Source organism: Serinus canaria, chromosome Z, assembly GCF_022539315.1.
Source record: "Serinus canaria isolate serCan28SL12 chromosome Z, serCan2020, whole genome shotgun sequence".
NCBI lineage: Eukaryota > Metazoa > Chordata > Aves > Passeriformes > Fringillidae > Serinus > Serinus canaria.
This window is the reverse complement of record NC_066343.1, coordinates 44,618,247-44,644,158: the sequence shown is the minus strand read 5'-3', so window position 1 is coordinate 44,644,158 and position 25,912 is coordinate 44,618,247. Positions and strand designations below refer to the sequence as shown.

The 25,912-nt window shown below is 38.2% G+C and overlaps 1 long non-coding RNA gene across 7 annotated transcripts in view; it reads left to right on the top strand.

Moving 5' to 3' along the window:
• Window positions 1–25,882, top strand: part of LOC108962605 (uncharacterized) — a 66,603-nt gene extending 40,721 nt beyond the window's left edge. For 5 of the 7 annotated variants that reach the window (XR_007780556.1, XR_001991279.3, XR_007780557.1 and 2 more), the window contains 3 exons: window positions 6,224–6,336; window positions 20,020–20,538; window positions 25,233–25,882. This is a non-coding gene — a long non-coding RNA (uncharacterized LOC108962605). Of the gene's footprint in view, window positions 1–6,223; window positions 6,337–10,546; window positions 10,630–20,019; window positions 20,539–25,232 lie in introns of all 7 variants that reach the window. The other 2 variants (XR_007780558.1, XR_007780554.1) reach the window with 2 other exon arrangements.
• The last annotated feature ends 30 nt before the right edge of the window (window positions 25,883–25,912 follow it).

Genomic DNA, 25,912 nt, shown 5'->3' with positions numbered 1-25,912 from the left:
GAATCTATAGTGTTATTTAATGTCTTTTGTTTTACAGCAGGTGAACAATGTTCTTTCTATGTCTGATTAAGCTGGCAGGAACTTAGTTTAGTATCTTGCTCTCTGTGTCAGCCAAAACAAAAAGCATTTGTTCTTACATAAGGAAAAATGAAACTTTTACTTCTGATTCCCTCTCTGTGGAAAAATAATTTAGCAATCCAGCTACCACAACTATTGAACAAAGGCTATGACTGAAAAACTAAAAGTATGTTTGTAATCTCAAGGAGCTTTCACAGCAAAATACCTGAGACCTGTTCTCCTTCCCTCTTAAATTTATTTAATTTACCCTTCAAAAATGTTTCCTCTAAGTTCCTAACCAAATTATTTTCCCCAAATTTCCTAAAGGCTTTTGCACACTGAACATTCCTCAATGACTTGACCCTGTCTTGAATCTAAAGGAGCCCGCTGAAAAATTCAGAGCCCCTTTACCAATTCCTCACTGTTTAACACACACACACACACACACACACACATAAAAAAAAAAAAAAAAAAACAAAACACTTTCATTTTGACTGCTAAATGTTCCTTTCTACATTTCAGCTCTATACCTCTAAACATGAAGTTTTGTGTTTGTTATGTATAGTCTCTGCTCCACTTTTGAACTAGTAGCTCTACATCACTTAGTTCTAAATACTAGGTGAGGACTTCACTGTATTTCACTTAGAGCAAACGAGCTTAGTGTTAAACAGCATACATTTATCCCCTCCTTGGACCCAGGTAGATTACTTGTTGTAATCTAATCAGCAGAAAAACAAACAAGAAGATGAGTGAGGAACAAACGGCTGTTTCCCTGAAACTCTGGGCAATATTGTTTAAATATCCATTCATGTGGGTTATGATGGTCGAATGCTGGAAAACTATTAGGAAAGCATGGCTGAGAGAAATTTCCAGGGTTATTGAACTTGACCTTCTACCGACCTTCTCCTCCTATAGATCCTCTTTCATACTTGAGCTATAGATGCTCCTCTTGCACCACCATAGGCATTGCAGCAGGTTTTTATTTGTCTTTGCCTTGGAGGACTTTGTCTCTCTGTAGTCCTGGCAGTTTTCTGGTTGTGCAGCAGAGGCAAGTGTCTTTGACACACCTTTTCTGACTGTTGATGCTCGAAGTTATGATGGCTTTCAGAGTCACAGTGAAGTTGAGACCAAACACTGCAGTGCCCATATGCACAAAGATGTTCAAAATGAGTGAGTAGGAAGCAATTGCAAGCTGCCATCACCTATAGCTGTTGCTTGTTTAGAGTAGATTCTGCAGTCTCACTATGAGTCTTAGCATAATGCTGCTGCATCAGAAACTTTTTGGCAGCTCTACTGTAAAGGACTGAACTGGCGCAATCATGCTTTCTAATTTAGCAGATGTTCTGCAAAATGGGAGTTGAGAATATTTTGACAAGAGGCCATTTTCAAGTTCCTTTTACTGTTTCCTAACGTATCTTCCATCTCTTCTATAGATAAAAAAGCTACGTGTGGCATCAGCTGTGCAAAAATAAACTTTTCCTGAATCAAAGCAGTTGCTGCCAATAGTATAAGGGCACCTCTTTCCTATCACAGTCTGTTGTGTTACAAAAATTCTGCTATGAGCTCTACATTTTAAAATAAAATGAACTTCTGAAAAAAGACAAGGATTTTTCTTATCTTTGAATGCCTTAGGTTGTCCCTTTGCTGTTTCCTAAGCAAAAAGACACATGTGGAACCAATCGAAGTATTTAAGAAAACAATATGCAGTTCATTCACATGTATTTACACAATAGCAGTCTGCTTGTGCTGTTGTGAGGATTAAAAGGACAAGATAATTACATCCTGTCTAGCATGCTGATAAATATACATCAGTCAAAGAAAAAAAAAAGAAAAGGTAACATGTGTGATAAAATCAGAAGGGTCCCAGAATAACCCATTGGAGACCTGAACTGATGTCACCTGATACAACGGAGTCAATACTGTCTTTGTTGCTTTTAAGTTTCATTTTGCCATCTATATGAATAGAAGCCTTTTTTTACAGAGGGCTAGCAATGGCAGTAGTAGTTGAGTTCTCTGAGATCTCTTTTTTTATTTAATAATCCTTTCTCATTTTCACTTTCAAGGATGGGGCAGAAGTTATAAAACTGGAATTTTTCTGTGAATATCAAGCCTCCCATTAAAAATGATAGTAATTAACTTCCCTTTTTTACAGGCAATCAGGTATTAGAATAATAAGCCCATATTCATTATCTGTCTAAAACATTCGACAAAAAGTTACACAGTGCACATATAAAGCAGGAGAAAAAAAAAGCAAATTTAAGGCAAAATTCCCTTCTCCTTCTGTGCATAAGGAGCTGAGATGGTGAAATTTCACAACCTAACCTTGAATCAAGTGTTAGTAAATTTTTTCATGAACATTTATCAAGGCAGGAGAAATTTCTCTGACAGGAGAACTCTAGACAAATAAGGGTAACACAAATGAAATGCAGAGGTACTCTGACAAATGTGACCAGTCCTGCTGCTAAACTGCCAGAGTACATCACTGCTGGTGCTGGGTAACATACACTAAGCAGCTGGTACCCCATCCCAGCCTAATTTTGGTGCCAGCCTCAGGGCAGTGATCTGAAATAGCAACTCATACACTCCTCTTGCAGTGCTAATATCAAAACACCTTGCCTATACCAAACTTTGCTTGGAGAGAAAAGCAAAGTGACAGAGTCCAAACCTCTGCTCTTCATGGAATGAGAAGAAACTGTATGGTGCCACTGAGAGTATGTCTGGCCAGCACTTCTCTCCTTGCCATCGGAATGGTGCCATCAGCATGCTTGGGAATGGCAGCAATGCCCAGAAGTAACTTTGTTTATATACATTGTATTAGGCCTGCAGAAAAAAGCATGCATTAGAAGATTGTGAGTTTGTTCACATCAGATGAATAAAGCATAGTTAGTAACCAGTTTTTCATAGTTTCAGTGGTTTACTTCTTCAGCTCTTCAAGCCTCTAGTCTGCCGAGCCACACCACTCATCTGTCCCTCCAGACAAACCAAATGTCATACTTACAGAGAACAAGACACAGACAACCTAAAATGTTGTTGCTGAGGAGAAGTTTTGCAGTAAAAGAACTTTACACTTTGGACTTCTGAGCTCCATTCTGCTACCTCAGAACTACATTTTTCTTAAGGACGCATCATCTGGAAACTCTGCATCTTTGATCAACATATTGTTGCAGAATATTTCATATCACAGTAGTCAGAGGGCTTAATTGTCTTTAAGACATTGACACCAATATAACTATTCCAGTTTAATCAGATTTACTTCTGAATTATGCCACTTAAACATCAACATGCCACCAGCTTTGACTTAGGAAGTAGTTTAGATTTGATCTAGAAAGCCTGAGTTCTTTATAGCTTTTAATGTAAGACCTTAAAATTATTTCATTTTTCAAGTTTTTAATTATTTGTGTTTGTATTTTGCTTTATATATTTAGCCTTTTATTAATTGCTTGGAAGATGAAAAACCTGTTAGTATAGCTAGCAATGGAGGTGGCAAAAATGTGGGACATGGTCACTTGTTAACTACAAAGCAAAAGTTAGAAAATAATTGTAAGAGTAGGTCAGACCAATAGAAGTATAAACACAATATCCATTTCCAAGATGAATCTCTCTCTGCTTCTAAACTTAATTTCCCAGCATTATGATGTAACTAAATACATAATTTATGTGTGATAATAAAAAGGAAAACTTCCCTTAACTGAAGGCTGTTTGGTCATTCTTGGTCCTACTGCTAATTCCATCATTAAACCCAGCAAGTTCAGTAAGCAATGAATATTTGACAAATGATACTCTTTAACCATGAGTTCTATTAGTTAATCCCATAGCATATCAAACATTATTTGTGCATAACTCTCATGAATGTGTCCCATCCCACTGAGCACCACTTTAGTTATGCATAATATAATAGTGTAGAACGGTTCAGCTGGAAGGAACCTAATGCCTGATCATCTAATCCAACTTGCAGTGGTATAAATCAGTCACCTTCCTTACAACTTGGAACATTTATATTTCTCTTATATATCCTCTCACTTACATGCCTGCCAGCCTAAGTAACCCTACTCCTTTTAATCTCTTCTCTAAATGGACACAGTCTCCTGTGGCTGTGTAATTTGCGCCATGGGAACAGAGGGAGAGGAGCAGCCAGTGCTTTTCTGAACAGGGTTGAAAATCTTCTCTTGCTTTTCTCCCAACAGACTTACAGAGCTAGGATATAAAAAAAAAAAGGTGGGGGGGGGTGGTGGGGGAGGAGAATCCTTCTTAGTGCCAGTCATGAGGTGATTATGAACAGTTCTGGCTGTGAGTACCTGCTAAAAATAAATAACAACATAACAACAGATAATTCTAACAGGACTGATAGGGATCTGGTTGCACACCTGAGCACCAGTTTTCACTCAGAAACAAATTAAGGGGACACACAAAAGTTTGCCAACTTGGAAGCGTCGTTCAGAAAACAATCACTTCTCTGGATCAGTGAGTGTGATTGCATGTGTTCAACTGCCCATCCTCACTCATAAGTAGTCGAAAGAAGGAGAGCTTCTAATCTTATTCTAAGCACAGATAAGTACATAGTCTTCATTAAAAAGTTTTTAAAGCAGGGATAAACTTGGCCATTATGATTATTAACTTTGTGGAAATGGAGAGCAAACTGACCTTGTCTTTGAAATATATGTTGCTACTCACCTGGTTGTTAGTTTAAGTTTCAGATTAATTAGAGAAGTAAGTTCCTGAAGTAACCCTGAAAAACAGTCTTCCCTACAGGAATTCTTTCAGTCCCTTTTTTGGTGAGGCTTAGCAGGCTTGTAGGCAGTTCAAAATCTTGTAATGCATGCAGGTCTCAAGTTTCATGGAAAACTGAATTCCTGAAGTCTGTTGTGCAATGCACTAACAGTTTCAAAGTACTCTTTCTCACATATACCTCAACTCAACATGGGACCATGTATAACAGAGTTAGGCAGGGAAACAGCTGCAGTCAAACACAGGACGTGACTAAAGAGTATCATTCAGGTTCAAAGATATGTAGAAATATATGTAGATATATGGAAATATGTGGAATATTCATGAATCTTTAATAGAAGATAAGCAGGCAAAAACTCCCTTGTTCCCTTACCAAAACATTCCCGAAGTCAAAATCATTTTGTTCCTACAGAAATGTTCCTCAGTGCTGTGCCCATATAAGTTACAGCAGACAGATCAGTAAGTCACTTTCTTAAGGATGTATTAATAGTCAGACAAAAGTGACATTAGTCCCAAGAGACTCAGAGATTTCTGAAGTAATTTTACCGAAGTTACCATGCAATTTCTTTATAGATAACAACAAAAATTATATGAACTAACACCTAAAATTATGGTCACTCAAGAGAACAAAAGGACAAACCTTGAACCAGTTGACCCACATATAATAAAATGTACCTATTTAGGCATCCTGCTTCAGATATCTGCTAAAGACAGAAATCCCTCCCTAAACACCACTGTTTGAGCAGCTTTTAATTCTAGAGGGAGGCCATGGCCACTTGCTCAGATGCAGCCGTCCACACCACCGCAAACTGTCTCCACCAGGTATATCCCACCCTGTGCACTGCTGTGAATGAGCAAGAGAAATGATTTTGGGCATCTTTGGGCTGGTCTGTTTCCAAGAAAAATCATCAGGTGAAGTTGTAGGAGCTGTGATGGTTGCTATTATTAGACTATCACAATGGCATTTACCATTGGGTGTTGATTTATGGATATGGATTATTTTCAATTCTATCAGAAGAATAAAATAAGCAAACCTGAATGCTTCTGGGAAGTAGAGTAATAAATATTATCCCATTGTCAAAACATTTCTTTGACCTCAGTTGTTTCAAACAAGATTTAGTACCTCTGTTTCAAGCAGTGGTTGTATTAAACTTGCACTTTGAGGCAGCCAGGTCCATTACCATTCCAAAGGGGATGAAATATATTGGCATGTTAAGTGCAGTGAACTAAGTCCTAGTTCAAAATGTTAGGTATTATTGTTCTATTCCAAGAGTGGCTGGGAGTAAAGCAACAAAATGCACGGTTCTGCCAAAAAGTACATATATTGAAACAAGTGCTGTTCCAAAAGTGAGGATTCAGCTTCTAGGTAAGAAACCATAGTTTCCTAAAGTGTTTTTTAAAAAGTTGCTTGTCATTGTCTGATCACATTTCTTACTCTTAGGTACCCACTACTCTTTGACACGAGGATAGAAAGTATTCAACTTCTTAAAAGATGTGCTATGACTTCAAATATGTTTTTAGATCCAACTATGACTGGCTGAGACTCTTCTAAGGGTAAGAATGCTTGCAACCTGTTACCATAAATACTTCTCATTTAAATGTTAAATCAGTGATGAAAGATCTCACACACTTCTCATCCAAGCATGGATTTGGGATGTCTGGGAATTCTTATTGAAACAGCATTTTCTCAAAAGGGCCAAATAATCCCAATCAAAACTTTCAACAGAAAATTAACAGTTAAAAAAAAAAAACCTTATCCCAAAATAGAGGCCAAATATATATTTTTAATTAAATAATAAGAATGGGGAATGGTTGGGCAAGAAAATAAGAAGCTCAGTCTAGGTTGTATCATCAGTGTGGAAAACCCAGTTTACCACCTTCATTCTCCTTTAGGTGAAAGGTATATCCTCTAAATTTCACTTTTTGTTCTAGTTTTTAAATTTGGAGTGAGTCTCTGATTCCAATTTGTAAGATTGCAATAAAAGAATAATACTGCATTCACCAACTATCTATCTGTTTATTTCAGGCATGGCAGAGCAGGGAATTTAATCCTGTCTTATATATTCCTGGATATGAAAGCAACATGCTGCTACATAACAAAAGTTACTGACTGCCCATCTGCAAGCCATGTTCTCTGTCTTTCTGCCTCCAACCTTCCCTTTTCAGTCCTAATGACTAAATAAACAAAACCAGAAACATTTTTCATTGCTCTGAAGTACAAAGTACTTGAAGTTTATTTAGAGAGAAAACTCCTTATTTAGAGAGGAAAGCCAAATTAAAATTCACAACATGTGTAAAAATACTTGCAAAATATACATCCTACTCCTTTTTGTACATTAAGTGTAAGTAAGCATTTCATATTTTTAGCCTCAATATTATCCTGTGTGTCCTACATATTTAGCTCAGACAAAAACAAAGATGGGGTATAGATATGATAAAATCACCATCTTGGAAGGCCTTTGGACCTTTCCCTTTTCAGAACAAATGGCATAAGTATTCTGGCACTTCTGACTTGCAGGTTCATCCATGGAACACTGACATTAAGTTCTACTTAAGTCAAAATTCCTGTCTTGCACTTTTTGGAGTATATCAGGAACTCGGAGTTCTTATGCAACCTCTTCCTTAGCTGTTTTAAATATATATACATACTTATATACTAATATATACATATACATACATACATACATACATACATACATACATACATACATACATATATATATATATATATATATATATATATATATATATACAGTTGCTTTTCATTATGGAGGGAAGCTTTCATAACTGCTGTTCCATGTGCACTTACTAACAGTCAAGGAAAGTTAAGAAAATTCTCCTGCCTAGCAGGAGAATTCACACAAAGAAGAAGTGCTGATGAATTTAGATTCAGCAACAGCACCCAGATTTCTTGGGGCATGCTCTTGTGCTTCAGCCATGGACAGCAAGTGTATCACACATTACAACACTGGCAGAGGGATATGCTCCACATAGGTTAGTTAAAGAAATACAAGTATGAGAGATAGAGCTCATCACTCTGATGCCTTCAAAATCTAGAAACAAAATAATACATTTTCAAGACAATATTAATACAGGAAGTAATCTAAAGGCAGGTCTTAAATTGGAGGCCTCCATGTGCATATATGGCAAAATTCACATGTGATACAGAAAGGACTTCTACAATTTTACCATTTTTAAAAATTTAGAATATTTGACAACCATGTCCAATTAGAAGAGCAGTTACTGTGTCGTGTATTAGTCACCCTATCTTTTACAGATTAGGCTCTTTGGCATTATAGGAGAAATCATCTGCTGCATACTGGCATCAACAAGCAAAAGCAGATTCATAAACTCTGCCCTTAATCTCTCTTTCAGTTTTCTTCCAATTAGAAACAATCTTTTGCTGATACTCTAATTAATACTTACACATTAAAATATTAGGCATTATAGCATAAATCATCTGTTATATTCTTGCATAAAGCAAAACTAGGTTTGTAAGCCCTTGCCCTTAATCTTTCTTTCAATTTTCTTCCATTTAAAAAACATCTTTCCCCAATACTCTAATTAATGCAAATGATATTCATGATTAGTTAGTATTATGCTAATCTGAGCCCCAAATTTCCCTAAATCTACATGGTGTTGTCTGAGTACCAGATTGCTTTGGGTTCCTAAGTAAAATTACATTAGCCTGCCAGCTGTACAAAACACCATGATAGAGTAGAAATCCAAGCAAATCATCAAGATTACATTAGTTTTGTTTCTTAATGAACAACTGTTTGCATTAGGGATTACAGACAAATTATGATTTTCCTCTCTGTACCCAGGCAGCCAGGCATCTGTTGAGAAGTTTCATTTTTTTTCCTGACTAAATAGACTGAGGAGAGCTAAGACAGAGAGATGAGTCTAATATTTCACGTAATTGAATTTTTTCCATTACAGAGCAATCAGCACTCTGTGGCTCACTGCTAACCTTGAATTCTCTCTTCCACTCCAGCCTGGAATGCAGGAGAAACCTGAGCAGCTTTTTTTTTTTCAGAAAGCCATCAGTCACCCAGCTTCTCCTTTCTTCCTGCAGAAGCTGATTATGTGCTTTAGAGTCATACCTGCTTGCTGTTACACTTCAACCCCGTTTCCCAAACCTTGCTGCAGCAATTCCTGATGCTCTGATATATAAACAACCTGCCGCCAAAAAGCATCCTGTGTGGAAAACAGCATTGGGCTCCTGCCTGTCTGAGTTCACAATGCACACAGGGAAACTCAGCCAGGAAAGCTGGGTGGTAATGAACATGGTACCACCAAGACTGCCAATCTTTAAAGCATAACAGCAAAGTGGAGCCCTGTACATGTGCACGATTTAGCAGCCTGTTCATCTGTCCCTGTTTCGTGTCAAACTCCTCTAGCATGCTCGTTGTCACATTCTGCCTGATTCAATTATGCTCCTAGTGTACAGGTTTACTCATTCTTCCATGCGTTAATCTCATCTCCAACTCATTATTGTTGGCAAAACTGTAGCACACAGATAGGAAAAGTAAGGCTCTGATACATTCATCATTGTGTATCAAGACCTCCTGATTACAAGATACAAGCACCATGTTAATTGTGATCAACTTGTAGAATGCAGGGCAGTAAAGGGTGGGCAAATCACCATCCATATCTTGGACGACAACACAAAGCAGCAGCAAAACAATTCTGCACAATTTTTTTCCTCATATCAAAGCCTATTTTAATATTCCAGCTAACTCTTGGCCTATACAGAGCATCAGATGTATAAAAATGTTTACTGAAGGGTGCTGTCAGTGTTGTGGAATTACTAAGAAACCTAACCTGAATATCCTCCAGAACACAACCTTCTTTTCACTTCATTCAAATAGCCAATTTAGTCTGTCTTAATTAAGTTTAGCAACAACATATGAAGTAAAAAAGTAAATTAAACTGACAGTTATCCTATTTATAGTCAAAATACACATTTCATATTTCTTTCTGTACTTTTTCAAGTTTCTTATTGCAAACTACTGCAGAAAAATACCACTCTAGATCTGATATTATACGCTGTCAAAAGGAAACAAATCTAAAACTATCTGCATATAAATGGCACAACAAAAGTTATTAGGACTATCATGTTATGCAACTCATTTGAGGGCACATGGAAAAATCTAAAATTACTTCCAAAATGCTTTGGAAAAATTATTTATTAGGATACCTAGTCTGAAACAGGTAAACTGCAATTCTGTCTTTACTGGGACTTATTAGATGCAGCGGTTTGAATTGGAGCAAGATGAAATCAGGCCTTTTACTTGAGAAATTGCCTAAGAGCCACTTCAGGTGTTTTACCTTTCATACTTGTCACATATTGTACTTCTGCATGGATATTTTGCTGTTGACAATGCGTACAGAAATTTAAAATAGTCACTGAAATTAGTCAAGGAGGAGACAACCTTCATATCAGATAGCAGGAAGCTTTTAGCTACACATCAGTATCAGCTGGGATGTAGAGATTGGCAAACACAGTCTCAGAAGTACCAGGGAGTACAGCATGTAAGTAATATCATTCACTCCAAGAAGTAAAAAACATCTTTCAGAGTTAAAGCCCTCTACAATTTCTGCTGCGGTAAAAGGCATCAATAAGGCAATTAAATGGGCCTGAATAATCTATATGCTATCAAGTATAGACATTCTGTCAGTAAATGATACATAGTTTGCTTATTGATTTGTGAAAGAACACTAAAAATAAATTATATTATTCCCTATTACTTTTCCATGAAAGAACTTGAGATAATTCCAGTATCACCATGTAAGAATATGTCTGGATGAAGCAGTCTGAAGATCACTGTATGATATTAACTTTGGGTAAGACTTTTAGTAAATCAGAACTTATCTTTCACTGCTATTAACACAATCACATTGCACTCCCTAAAGTAAGATTTTGCTTGGACAGCACCATTAACCAGAGTGTAATTTTACCTGAGAAAGAATAAAAGAACTCACTTCTCTCACTGACTATTAATCCTAACCTAAAGGCAGTCTCAGGCTTTTAAGAAACTCATAACATTTTCCCCTCTGGAATAATTTCCAGGAGGGTAACTAATTTCAATGAAAAGAATAGATTTTTATGAGAAGTCACAGCATGAAGTAGGAGAAAGACACATCATTAACAGGATTAAAGTGAAAACTTGTTGGTGGGAATGAACTGAAATCACTACTGAAGACTTCAATACTAACTCGAATTCAGCAAATGGCTAACTGAGTTCAGATTCGGCCCCAAGAGTCTCTCAAACTGTCTGTCAAACTGTCTGTCTCTCAAACTTGCTAATTATCACTACCAAGTATGGGAAACTCTTGGGCTTTAGGATTGCATTATACCCTTGCAGAGCCAATATTCAAGCCCAGGTGTAAAGTGAAAGCCAGTGCTGCCTCTGCCATGGCTGTTGGGTGGATAAACGGCAGCCTTTGGGTCAGATCCATTTAATACCTTCCCCTAATGCTGGGCCTCTGAAAGTGCACTCAGAAATAAATTTGACTGGCAGGCTACGAAACGTGACAATATGTTTATACAGACTTACGTGGACCATATCCCCCTTTCTTAGAATGACAGGGTGTTACATTGCTGCTTTAGCCAGAGAAATGACAGTTCTGTGAGAGCAATGGCTGATGTAATAACAGACCACAGCAATATTTTGGCCAGCAGAAAACAAACCACCATGTCCCCCCAGTACCCTCAAGGATTCCACTGAAAAAGCCTTGATATAAAAACACTCATTCAGAAGCAGGGCTGTGGCTGGGATGCTGAGGCAGTAAACTCTGCTCAAGAAACATCAGTGTGGCTGCAGAGGTGCTCTGAGAGATTAAAACCCCATCAGACCTTCAGGACAGTGCAACAAATCTCAGTGGTCTCTGAAACGACACGAACTTTCACTGTCAGGTAGCACAATGATGCCTTTGTGCATGGAACAAGCACAGTCTGATTTATTTGGTGAAAAAATCTTGTTTAATATCCTTTAACAGGTGATTTTTAAAGGTGCTATAAAAGCAGAGTTTCTCAAAACATGTATAAGGTAGTTACAGCAAGCAAACACAAGTCAGCTGGAGGAAATGGAATATGACTGGTTAAACGGGACAGCTTGGCGTGCCATAATTGGAAGTTAAAGCATTTCAAGTATTTAACTGGTTTAGTTTAAAGACACAGTATTAAAAAATTCAGTTTGATCCTCAATTCGTTTTTAAGGGGAACTTAGCCCCTGTATTGTATCCACAATTCTCAAAATAATAGGTTTTGGTAACAGCTTTATTTTACAGATTTCTTGCCCTAAATGAAAGATCATATAACTTCATTGGTTCAAATTTATTACATGGAATAAATCAGAAGTCTTTATTACGTGGAAGAAATTAAAACCCCTCTGTCTCACTTTCTTGAGCACTGGGAAAATTTACATCTAGTCTAACCAAACTAAGGACAATCTTTCCTTGACTTGCAAAGAATTAAGTTCACTTCCACTGGAAGGTAATATTATTCCATATGCCCTAAGAAGTGAGTCATTATTTAAATGATGCTGCATAGAAAATCTCTCCATTAGTGCTGAACATCTTTGAGAAACTGACATTCCACAATGACAATCTGAGATGTGACATTTGACACTGAACCTAGGTTTAACCACATATATCTATCACTGCATTCTATTGCAAGGACAGAAAAACTTTGGAATTACATTGAACATTCAGAGGGACAGTTTGATGGCATTACAAAGATCTGGTAAAATATTTTTGGTGCGGCTATGTTTTGTTTTGAATTCTGAACAGCAGTAGTAAAAATTTTAAGACAGTTAATTGCACCACTGCATCACAGCACGTGTTAATGTTGCTATTAGCAGTTTGAAAAGAAAATCAAAGCTAGTTTCTAACACTATTGGGCTGGAAGATTTGAAAAAACTTATTTTATTTGTTCTCAATGAAACTCTTTCTTCTTCGAACTATCTTTGCCTTGATGCTCTAATCTCAATGACAATTGTAGCTAACCCCCAGCAATCTCTTATGTCCAATTACTAAAGGAATGACGTACTCAGATTTTTTCTATGAGTAGCTTCTGTTTCTAAATTAAATTGCAAAAAGAAATTGCAGAAAGCTTCACCTGTCTTTAATTTAGCTCTTCCATTTCTCTCCTGATTTTTGGTTCATTCAAGATTGTAATTCTACTATTTACACTAGGATCCTGAAAATATATCTTAAAGAGTAAATGTGTTTTGACAAAATTTTCAGTCTGTTAGCACCAAGCATAGAAAAATCAGCTTTATTTCTTCATTATTTGGATTCAATCATCATCAAGTAACATTGGAGGCCATAAATTCCAGCTAGAAAACAACCTCCTTTCACATAATATATATATTTGGTTTTTTAATGGAGCAAAGAAATAAAATATCTGGGGGGAAAAAAGAAAGTGACAGAATCAAGTGATAACTCCAGAACAGAAAAAGCAACTTTATTATGAGTTCCACAGAATTTCTGCAGGTCCTACGGAAGGATCAGGTATAGCAAGGTGCCATTGCCTATTTGGAACCCACATTTCCTCAGTCATAGCACACGTTCAGAGAAGTTACAAAGTAAAACTACAATTGAATAGATACACAAAACACCAAAGTTAATTACATCCTGAATACTACAGTTGTGTAAATCTCAAGGACATTATTGAAAGTACAATTGCATTTTCCATGCTGTAGAGAGATGCTTTAGAATTACATAGCTGCTTTCTCCTGGTATCAGTGAACTTTGGATCGTGCCTTAAGCCAGGACAGTACCCACACATTTAGATACACAGTCACAAGCACATCTTCACTATGAACAAACTAATGAATTAATAAACTATGAACAAACTAATGTCTGTAGTACTGTTGACGTACCATTTTCACCGTAAGAAAAAAATTAACATTGCCAGACTGAGCAGACAAAGGGAGGCACTATCAGCCTCCCAGAGTAGAGTCCTGGTAAAAGTATGAAGCACAAGCAGAAAAAGTAACTTTGCTGAGAAGGTGCTGCACTGCGAAACACCCCACAATAACAAATCTAACTGGAAACACAGGCATAACATGTGTCTAAAGACAGAGAGGAGGCAGAGAAGTATGTGCTTCTTAGTCAGCACAAATATATATTTCTTGGCACACATTTTAAAGGGACACATTTTTTAAAATCAGCAATGAAGGAGTATGGAAAGTGGTCAAAACCACCTTAATTCTACATTAGCACATGGTGTTAGTATGTGTGTAAATGTACGTGCACTGCTACTGTGCTGTTTGGTGGTTTTTTTGATGAAGGAAGATTATTCCCCCATTCCATAATAAAAACCACTTAACAATAGAGTTGAACATGCATTCAGTATTTACAGTTCTCCATACAGACCCTTCTGATTTTAAACAAATTTATTCTGAGTTGTCCAGTTGTACAGAGTAGCTGAGCCAAAGATTTTTTATAGACAGAAATGCAATGGTTCTGAACAAGAACTAAAAACTGTACAGTTATACTGTCTCATAAGCCTAACAAACACATCTTCAAAAAGATACCTTGTGGCTCCTCATTCAGAATAACTATTAGACATTCAGCAAATGATCTTTCAGTATGTTGTATATGCTGTTGCCACTTTCATGTAAAGACAAGTGAACAACTGGTTACGGATATAACCTCATATCCTCCTACCCACCCCTCTCCCTGAAACTTATAGAATTAAGATCTGGTGTTCTAGGTCCATGAATAAGCACAGCATGTTCAATATGTCCACAGTTATACTGACATTTGTTTCTAAATCATTTAATTAAAAGTCATTATTGAGAACAAAGGATTCATTAACAAGCTGTACATCTGAACAACTGATGGAGTTGTTGTGTTATGAATATCATTTTAATCCAAATTAGAAAACCGCACAGATGTGCTGCTGCAAAATATTGACATACTGCAACTCCCCTGGAATGTGATTAACATTTGTATTAAACCAAAAATTACATTAAAACCTGGATTTACTAATAAATTTAGGATTGTAATAATTCTTTTTAATGCTGAAATATAGCATCTAAATTGTTATTATTTTAACCTCCACTTGGGATTATTTACCCCATTAATACGCCTTAATACAAAGTGATAAACTTTGTAATGACAGATTTTTTATTCCAAAATTTTGTTATGATGTTTTTGATTATCAGATCAAGCCATTAAGTATAACAAAATGTGCAGTATTTACAGTAGATCAGAAGTTTTTAATTTTTCCTAATAAAAACTGTGATTCCAATACTTTTTTCCCAAGAGTTTGAAAAGACAGTTTTTCATTATCTCTACTGCAGAGGCATGTAAATTTGTGCACAAAAGCAGGATTTTGATATTGGGAAGAAGAGATTTTTCTTTAGAACATGTATTTTCCCCCTATAAAATTGCATGAAAATGATCTGCAAACCAGCAACATCAATTCAGACTTAGGCACAGATTTAAGAAAATAGCTTTCAAGGGACATGTTAGATGTAAATATCTGGAATCTTTTCCCTCAATAAAAACACAAGAGCTTATTAGCAGTGCCATAAAGTTATGTAAATAGCTACTTGGATTTTAATTTTGAGACCTGTAAAGCGATGAACTATTAAATTTGTGAATTCAATCACAAAACCTGATTATGACCATAATCCCAAACTAGCCCTTTGTCATTAATGAAGTGACAATGAAAAAATATCTAGTTTTTCTATGGGTATCATTCTCTCAGTCACCCTCATTAGCGTTCCTCCTCACATTTTCAGTGGAGATTTTACAGCAAAAAAAAGTTTCTAGATTATTTCCCAACTGAACTGAACAGCACTTGATAGAGACAGATTCTGTTTCTTCACTTCATATCCTTTCCCTCAGTTTAATGCGGAAAATATGATGCATAACTAAGATGGTCATATTTACACAATTGCAAGAGAAAGAGAAAATCAGTTCACAGATTTCTATATATTCAGATATTTAGTATATTAAAAGTTTAGTTTTGTTTGCATTTGGTTGTTCACTGTATTCTCATTAAAACTTTTGCCCTCTTGTGTTTTAGTAAACACGTCTGTGTTCAGGAGAACATGGATGGAGAGTGCGTAATTTATCTTTGTTTGGTTGTTCCCTGACAAACCACATGTTTTCATTGCAGCCAAATAAAAGAATATGAAGGAAAAAACCAGCGAGATAGGAAACAAAAAACACCCTAAAAAACTTAGCAGTCATTCCACTTACTTTAAAGAGCAAGACAGAATGTTTTCTGTCTTGATGAGACTAGTTCAATGTAATTACTTTAAAGTTATCAAAAGCCAATATTCTAGATTTATTCAAATGGAATTTGATACCAATATTTATATGCAAATAGTTATACACAGCTTATGTGTCGTAAAATCCCACTAAGTTTATAATGATGTCTGTCATAATAACATTTGTTAATAAACTTTTTTATAACTATGAGTAACCATCTCATGCAATATTTCCTGTTCCACATAAGGCATTTACAATTCTGTGTTTACAATCATTCAAGAAAAGCAGAAGCAGAAAGATAAAATCTGTCTTCCTTGTTTTTTCCCCTCAGATGTCTTAATGTTTTACTTGCACTACATATTTTGGACAAGAATGTACTGTAAATAATTATACAATGAACTCTGTGATAATATTTTTCATACTAAGGCATTGCAGCATGAGGTTTTTCTTTTCTGAGAGAAAAAAATTCATATTAGTAGTGCGCACACGGGTTTACCTCAGATTTTACAGCTGTGAATTTGTGAGTTAGAAATACGATGCAAAATAGAATGCAGAGCTAAAATATCATTGGATTTTTACCTACACAGAACAGTCAAGCATTCTTAAACTCCCTTTCCAAAGTGTGCATGAAGTACACACTCAAAACAATGAACATTTATATTACATGTATTTTACAGATTACCACTCAGGATAAAATACTGCAGTGAAAGTATTGATTTTCTTTTCCCTTTGGAAGCAATGCCATCTCACTGAAAGGTAACCTTAGTGGACACTATATTAAACTTAAGATGTGCTCTTTAATAAAAGCAAGCCTTCACACATGCAATATTAAGGAAATACACTCTGCAAACCCTTCATAATGTCCATGTCTAAACAACTGTCAGTCACTTTAACAGCTCTACTCAATAATGTATAAAATTACAAGAAGAAAATCTGATTATAGATCTAAACATGAATTGAAAGATTATACTAAACAGTGTAACCCCCAGCAAAATAGCAAGTTAACAAAATAGCTTTTTATGAACATTCTACTGTTCTTTTAAAAGTTACCCCATAGTTCAACAAGTAGCAAAGACAGAATAATTCTTCTTCCCTGTACTCAGAAACTACAGAAACAATCACAAGCAATAAGCATAATTTAAATTAAATACTCCCTTCAGGTTTGATACCCTCACTGAAGGCACGTATCAACATCCACCTTTGGAAAGATAACGAAGTCCTTGGAAAGCAGTGTCCAGGAAGGCAGTTTTAATCAGAAACCTGCCTTCTGTCCGGGCACTGGGATGTGCTCTCCACTGGTGCTCCCCAGACCCACTGCCCAAGAATAAAGTGCCCATTGTCCCAGCACTGTACTAATTGTAAAAACGCAGCACACGCAGTAAGCATTATAATTATCCAGACAAACAAGCAAAGGCAATCAATGAAGGAACGAAAAGGATAAAAATATGCCACCAGACAAAGCAACCCAAGAATGAAATTAATATTCACAATGGAATGCAAGCCAGCCGAATGTCCCTTTCATGGCATGGCTATTGCATACAAGAGACCATTGTCCACAAGTGAAAAAATCCGTATGTGGAGAAAATTTCATGTAGTTTTGCTGAGGAGAAAAGGTTTTCATTCCCAGAATACTTTCTCCTGGTCCCACTGTTTTGATTAAGTAAAGTTTTGGGCTCCTTTGCCTGGTAACATTAAAAAAAAGTTGTCTCTCAGGGTCCACCCTTCCCTGAGCTCAGTAAGGTTTGCTTTTTTTCCAGCTCTCCGCTTTCATTTGCAGCTGTATAAATATGAACAAAAAAGCCATGCTCATCCAAACAAAGAAAAAATGGACTGAATATGCATATCCTCATTAACTAAATTTAATTATGACAAGCAGCATATCAATCAGTAGTTGCTCCAGTTACTGCATTCATTGGTAGGGAGGAGGACTCCAAATTAAAGAGAAGCGTGGGGGACAATCGCATAGTGATTAGGAGGCTGCTCACAACATGATACAATACACTTTCTAAATAATTATTCAGAGGAAACAGAATAAAGAGGCAGATTGCTCTATTTTTAAGACCAACTCAAGAACAATTAGCCAAGAGCAATGTGACAAGGCTGTTTTCTTTTTTTCCGTGACTGCTTCCAGTTCCACGTTCTCATACCAAGTAGCTTGGCAAACTGAAAAATTCGCATTTCACAGGGAGCAAGGGTGGAGGGGAATATTAAAAAAAAAAAAAAAAAGAAAAGGAAAAAAGAAAAAAAGAGGAGAGAGAGCTGAGGAGGAGAAGAAATAAAAGGGAGAAAGTAAAAAGAAAAATGCCATGCTGTACTTGCTGCTGTTTTAATGAGAAGGCCCATGCCCCCACAGCAGCAGAGAAACCTTATCTATCTCCCTGTGAGTTAGGAGCTCTGAAGAGTCACTGAGCTGAAGCCGCAAACTGCGAGCTCTGAACTTTGCAGCACGTGCATTACAACAGTGAAGGAGGAGTTCAGAAAAGGAAAAAAAAATGCTTCCAGGGAGAGAAAAAAAAAGTTAACACACCAACTTACCATCCACCACGTCCTGGCTGACATGTCATAGCAAAGCTGCCATTTTATGGAGCTGTCCGATGCTTTTCCTGCCATTACGCTGTCAGCAACCTTCATCAGATGCAGCTCAATGGAAGATAAGACACCTAATCAAGAAAACATCAGCAGTGGCTTGCTGGGCTACATGTAGGCCAATCCTTATCACACTGCATCATGGGAAAAGCTCCTTTATTAGCAAGAACTCCAACCTCACTGATATAAAGACAAGGATCAGGTCTTTTCTTTTTTTTTTTTTTCTTTTTGTCAGAAGGGATTGGTGAAACCAGCCAGCGTTCTTTGTGTATCATGTGTACAGCAGTTCAGTATCTCACAAGTGGGCGGCTAGCTGCATTGCTGGGCTACATGGACTTAGGTTTATTTGCATTCTTCTCAGTTGTATATTGTTTGACATGATCCATGGTCAGTTGTGAGTGTAAGAGAGGAGGGGGGAGAAATTATTCTGAATTGGTATCTCCCCCAAGAAGGACCGAGGGGTTCAGCATCACGGTGGGGCCCTGGCCCAGAGGTCAGAGCACACGTGTGTGCACACGCGGGTCTGGGCGCTCACACACGCGTGAAGGGGCGGGCGGCCAGGAACACACAGGTAGCAGCTGCAGCTGGGGGCAGCGGGGGCTGCCAAAGGCTACAAACTCTGGAACCGGACATATGGAAACAGTTTAACTCTTTGCAATCAGCTTTAGAGAGAAGTAGGAAGGCTGTAAGTCCTCATGAGGAGATGGGAGGTGCAGTTAGAATTTCAGCGGTACAGACTTTTCCTCCTCCCTTTCCCATGGATGCTCTTGATTTCCTCTGCTCTGGAGGATCTAGCTGGGAAGGGGGAAGTGAGTGGGCAGGGAACAATTTTAATCACGGCTCCCTTCTGCCCCACAGCTTCAGGTCATTTGCCTCTTCTACGTACTACTACCAGGGTGAGAAGGCATTCTTCCTTCAAAGTTTTCCATGCAGGGCTTTTTCCCTAATGGAAAATCTGTCATTCCCGGAAGGAAGGACTAGCTTAGAAGAACAAATAATCCTGACTTTGTTTTAAGGTGCAGAAAAGAAAAAGTACTTACATAAGCTCACAGAGGAAATCCATAAACCCTGGCTTACATTTAAAAGCTATATAAAGAACCAGGATTTGCCAGTCCTGGATGAAAAAAGTTATCACACACACAAAAGTTTTACTGATGTATTGCAGATTCTGTATGTACCTTAGCAAAAAATCCCTCTCTAGCAAAAAGCAAATCGATGCAATCACCCTCTCTAAATCTCCAAAATTTTATCCTTAAAATTAACACTTTAGAATAGTAACAATAACTACAGCAATAACAGCAAAGCAACAGCAACAACTCTTTGTAATTATTATTATTATTATTATTATTATTATTATTATTATTATTATTATTATTACTACTACTATTTTCTCTTTTTTTTTCTTGTTCCCACAAGATCAGCTCCTGAGTTAAGGGCCCATTTACTGAGGTCCTGAAGCACTGACAGCACTTAATGAAATGACTCCCTGAGCCAGTCCAGAATCTGAAAACTGAACAGCTCTGCAGCAGCACCCAGTACATCAAAAGATAAGAGCCATTTTCCCTTCTCCCTGTGTGCTATTGAGGCTGGCTTGCAAGCTCAGTTTCTCAGATGTTTCAAATACACTGATGAGGCCAGCATCAAAAAAGTCAGACCGAAAATTAATGGGGATTTTGGCCATCCCAATCCCCTAAATCTGCATAGCTCTCTTTCTAGAAGAGTTTTTGTATAATAGATGAGAATGTTTCCTTTTAAATTTCATTTAGGTCACAGTGATCAACTGGGACATGAGAAAATTTTTGAATACTGTAAAATCTGCCTATGATCATGTGCTGTGGGATGGCTCAGTGTACTCAGAGTGCACAGGAGGATTAACTCCAGCTCCGTACCCTACATCCTGCTCAAACAGCCTGGCTTTGTAATAAACATTATAAGGTATGGAGAGCATCAGCAGCAGCAGAGTTTTATCCAGTTTTTGGCAAGCAGAGCACAGGCAGATGTCCTGAGGCTGGATCTTTCATGTGGCCTTCACTAACAGGCTCATCCTGGTGGGACTACAGAAAGCAGTCAGCTGTGGGTGTGAGACGAACCCTGGGAATGTGCTTTCACACATAACCCCTAACTTCAAACGTGCTAACAAGCATATTTACCAGCACAAGAGGAAATGGGACTGATGTTGAAGAGGGGGATTCTCTGCAGTTTGCCATCCACTGAAGTCTGATCAGACTTCAGGTGAAGAGACCAATTACTTCAGCCACTAATCTGCCTTACTAGAGCAATTCACAAATCCCCAGCAGCACTGTGACGGCTGGGAGTGTGAGCCCACACTTTAGGTAATCATGAGCCAGTTCACTGTGCTTAAAAGAGGATAAAAGTTTTATCACACGGTAGCTAGCTGAGACGTCTCAAGCTGCTCTCAGATGCCCAGCCTACAGCAGATCCAATCTTGCAGCAACTTCTTTTACTAAGTCAGTCAACAGTGGAGATGCTCCATCCTAGAAAGCTCCTGAAATTCAGGAAGACTATGCATCTCCCATGGCCACAAGCACCACACGAATATTTGCTTTTGTACACCCAGGAAAGATGGAGTTAATGATAAGCCTCCCTTCTGCTGCTGCATGTTGCCTTCTGGCATTAGCTGAAGGCAGAACGGGGATTTCTGGCACCCAGGAAAACAATGCCTGCAGTGCTGGTCAGCGTGTGCTTCCCCCACACATGCTGCTCCCATGCCTCCTCCTGCCTGCTGGGAGGTCTGCCTTTCTCCCAGACATGTCTGTTTTGCAGGTGGAATTTTTTAAATGCTGTAATATGTGGAGAGACCACATCTATGCAGCTTGAAGATACAGTCATAACCAACATAGACACATATGTTATTGGACAAAATTTTTCAGATGACCTCTTTTACCATTCAGAAAAAAGACAGATTTATGAAGAAAACATACAGTACAATATGCTGGTTACATAATAACAATGAATTTCAAGGAAATTCAAGCTTCCATACTGATATAAGTTTGGAGGTTTTTTAGATGGAATAATTTGAATTTTCAAGTGAGCTGAATTGTTCAAATTAATTTTTCAAGTGAATTTGACAATAATTTCTTTTGGCTAAGCGTTTTTAAAACATTTTCAATGGAAAAAAAGATAAGTATGAAAATATAAAGTTTAGCAGAACTGAAGTCTGTTTCATATTTAAAACAAATAAAATGCAAGCAAGTTCACCATCTTCTAATACCTGTCTTCCATTAAGAAACAATTGCCAACCTGGCTTTTCCCCAAAGGTTTAGATTTTTCTCTAGGCTGACTCAGCTTTTGATTCTACTCCAGGGAACAGTTCCATTTCATACCCAGAAGGAACCATTAGGAATGCTTTAATTTATTTCTCTAAGGTCCCAACACCTACTAATAGGCTCAAAGAAAGAATTCACAGTACTCTTCTCGGGAGGATAGGTAGTGCTGGTACAGAGACCCAAACTAGTATTGTAGATTTAGGTAATTGTAAAGAAGAAACTAATCCACACTTGCACACACTCATTGGTGATGGGCTGAAGCTGGGAGATCAGTTCCAGCTGTTTACAGTGGCAGACTTTACAGGTTGTAGATAGGTGTTTGGAAAGCCCCGTTGGTGTTCCCTTCTTTGGTCAGGGCCCTGCCTCAGGGCTTCATGGGAATCCAGAAGGATTTCTGATCTCCAGAACCTAGGGACACTTCCCCACAACCCTCCTCAGCATGTGCCTTTCCTGTTTCTCCTACTGTTTTCTGGTAAATATTTTAATCATCATTGGCAGCTGCAAAACCCATTGAAATAAACTCATGCAGAAACATGAGCCTTAATGGCTTTAGGCCTTTTCATTTCTACTAAGGGAGCTGTACCTGTCTACAGAAGCCTGACAATCTGCTGCCTTTGACTGAGTTACATACCCTGGAAAATATAAATTGGATTATTCCTTTATAATGTGGCAGTAGTGGGGGCGGGCAATACCTGCTATAAACTTTGTTTAGCTTTTCTATTTTTCCTCATTTGACATTAGTGAAGAGACAAATAAAGATTTTTTAAAAAGTAATTAAACCATGGCAGTATTTGCCCAAGAAACATCTTTGCTGACTTCCAGAGTGATGAAAAGCAGTCATTCCTATTAAGCTGTTTTCTGGGCATCTTAAAATTAGGCACTTCCCTCTAAGCAATCTCTTCCTTGTGGGTAGAAACAACTCTTATTTTGTTAAGTTCTAGAGTGTCCAAGACATGGCAGGATACTTCCAGAAACATGAAGATCTCCACAGTTAAATCACAAAGATTCCTGAGGATCCAGCAGAAGGCACAGCAGTTCCACTCTGTCTGCCTTCATAAAAGTGAAGGCTGGCAGGGAGGCCATCTGATAATGTTCTTCCAACCCTCTTACTTTTTCTCCTGTTGCAAGTGCCTGCTAGTCTTCCAGGCCTAGCACGGCACTTTTTTGGGACAGGCAGAAAATAGAGGATGGCAGGTACCATCTGGCGTGGACAAGCTGGCTTCCAAAAGGCTAGAGACTCAGTTCTTGGTCTGATGACACTCAGGAACAAAAGTAATGCTAAAGTATTTGTTTCAAATAACTTTTTGAAGTAATATAAGTGAAGTGCTGACTTGCAAGGCAAGGTGAAAACTGTTATATTCAAAAGCACACATCAGTCCTACTGAAAGGCAAATATGATGGTTTAACTTGAAAAAGAATAATGAGACAATTTCATTATGACAAAAGAATGATGCAGTTTGTGTATATATGTACATATGTATATGTATGTATGTATAGCTTGTGGGCTATGACACATTGTAAATTGGGCAGAAGACAGTCAGATAGTCAATGATAGAGACATGCCCAGAAATGGAATGTTCAATTGTACATTCAATTGTACAAGAAAAATGTAAGAAAATTATTCATTTGCATTATTTCCATCAAAATAATCCATGTGCAATAATGAATCCAATGCACAATAAATCAATATGCTAAACTTCTAGCATTCTTTTACGTTTATTTCTTTTAAAAAGTTTATAAAATTCAGTATGTAACTTTTTTCATGTCTAAAAATACTTTTCCCAAAGGAAAACTATTATTTAAATGTGAAGGTGGAGTTACACTTGCCATTAAAAAAAAAAAAAACTGGCATTTAAGAATTGTGTGTCTCACACAAGCATTCTTTCTTCAGTAAGTACCTGTTTCATGAGGAGGGTAGCCTTTAATGTTCAGTACAGGATAATACTCCATCTATCTCATTTGTGGATTGGATTTCCTCCCTATGAGCAAAGTGAGACTCATACAAATCTGAATTGTATCCCCTGAGATGCTAAGAAGCCCTGAAATAAATGGAGGTCATTATGCTGCCTGCTCACAATCTCCTTAGAAGAAGGGATGGATTCTTTTCACCTTCTCTTTGAAGAGAGGGGCATACTGATAGGCTCTATCAAATACAGTGCACTTTTGTAACTGGATGTGGAGCAGGCACTTTGCTTACAGCCCATCTCCAGTTCAGTGGCTGCCAAAACAGCTCCATCAGCCAAGACCAAAGCACTTACATCGTGTTCACTGTGAGCCAGCGTGGACAACTGTAAAAGCACAGGGCTCTAGGGAAAGCAGTGCCCTTACACCAGACTGCATTGCAAATCTGAGGGGGTGGCGTAGGTACTCAAAAAACCAAAGCTGATTGCTCCCCTTTCCTAGGACACTGTAAGCAGAAAAGGTTGGGAAGCCAAACTCACCCCTTAGCAGTGACTCCTTGCCATTCCCCTGCCATGAAACACTGTTCTTTTTGCACAGCACTGCCCAAAAACTGCAGTGCCACACTGTGCCCTCACAGCCACGCTGAGTGCGCTCAAGGTGGGCAGAAGTGGTGGGCACACTGCTGGTGCTCAAAGCCAGCATCTGCCTCTGGAGCAAACCTGTCACTTACACTACTGAGAAACCATGCATGCCACGTATATACCAGTTCACAACTGCTGCTCTTCTCTCAGCTAGCTCTATCCATTTCTTTTCACACCTCACAATTTCTAATCAGTTCTTCACATCTCCAGGCTAACTCAGCTGGACATATTAAATGCATAAAAAAGTCTAGATTGATTTCCTTTATTTAATATGCCATGGAAATAAATTATTTCCAAACCAAAAGTAGGTTGGCATATTTTCTTGATGCAACTCATTCCTACTCTATTTTAGTTCCATTTTACATTCATTTTCACAACTTTAGTTGTTCCTAATATATCTTTCTATGTTTAGCATTAGTTTGGCATGAGAGGAAGATAGTTCCAAGACATTTTCTGTCTTGTCTTCCCTTTTAACTCAGGTGTTTCCTTTGTTTGTAACCCATCAACTGTGGCAACTTTTTCTCCTAATTTGATAGACTTAAAATCTTTGGTAGCGATCTTGCAGTTCTGTATGGTTTGTATTGGGTTTGTGCAGCAAGGTTTTGGTAGCAGGAGGCTACAGGGGGTGGGTTCTGGGAGGAGCTGCTGGAAGCTTCCCCCATGTCCAGCAGAGCCAATGTCAGCCAGCTCCAAGATGGACCCACTGCTGAGCAAGGCTTAGCCCATCAGCAATGGCAGTAACATCCCTGTAATAACATATTAAAGAAGATATTAAAGAAAGATATTTCTTCTTGCACAGAAGTAATTGCAGCCACAGAAGAGAGAAACAGCCCTGCAGACTCCAATGTCAGCGCATAAGGAGGAAAAGGAGGTGCTCCAACCACGGGATGTGAGATTCCCCTGCAGTTCATGGAGGCCCATGATGGAGCAGAGATCCACTTTCAGCCAGCTGAGGATGCAGGAGCAGGCAAATGCCCAAAAGATGGCTGTGATTCCAAGGAAAGCCCACTTTGTGCAGGATCTATGGCCCTGTGGAGAGAAACCCATGCGAGAGCAGGTTTGTTGACAGGACTTGTGACCTCTGGAACCCATGCTGGAGAAACCTGTTCCTGAAGGACTCACCATGTGGAAAGTGACTAATGCTGGAGCAGTTTATGAAGAACTGCAGCTGAAAGGATGGACTGAGAGTGCAAAAGTTCATGGAGGACTGTCTCCTGTAGGAGGAACTTCATATTGGGGAAGGACTCCTCTCCTTGAGCAGCAGCAGAAGCAACTGACCACAGCATCCATTCCCTGACTCCCTCCACTACTGATGGGGAAGAAGTAGAGAATCTGTAATAAAACTGAGCCTGGGAAGGAGAGAGGAGTGGGAGGAAGATGTTTTTAGGATTTGTTTTACTTTTTACTATCCTGTTCTGCTTTTAATTGGCAATAAATTCAACTAATTTCCTCAAGGTGGATCTGCTTGCCCATTACAGT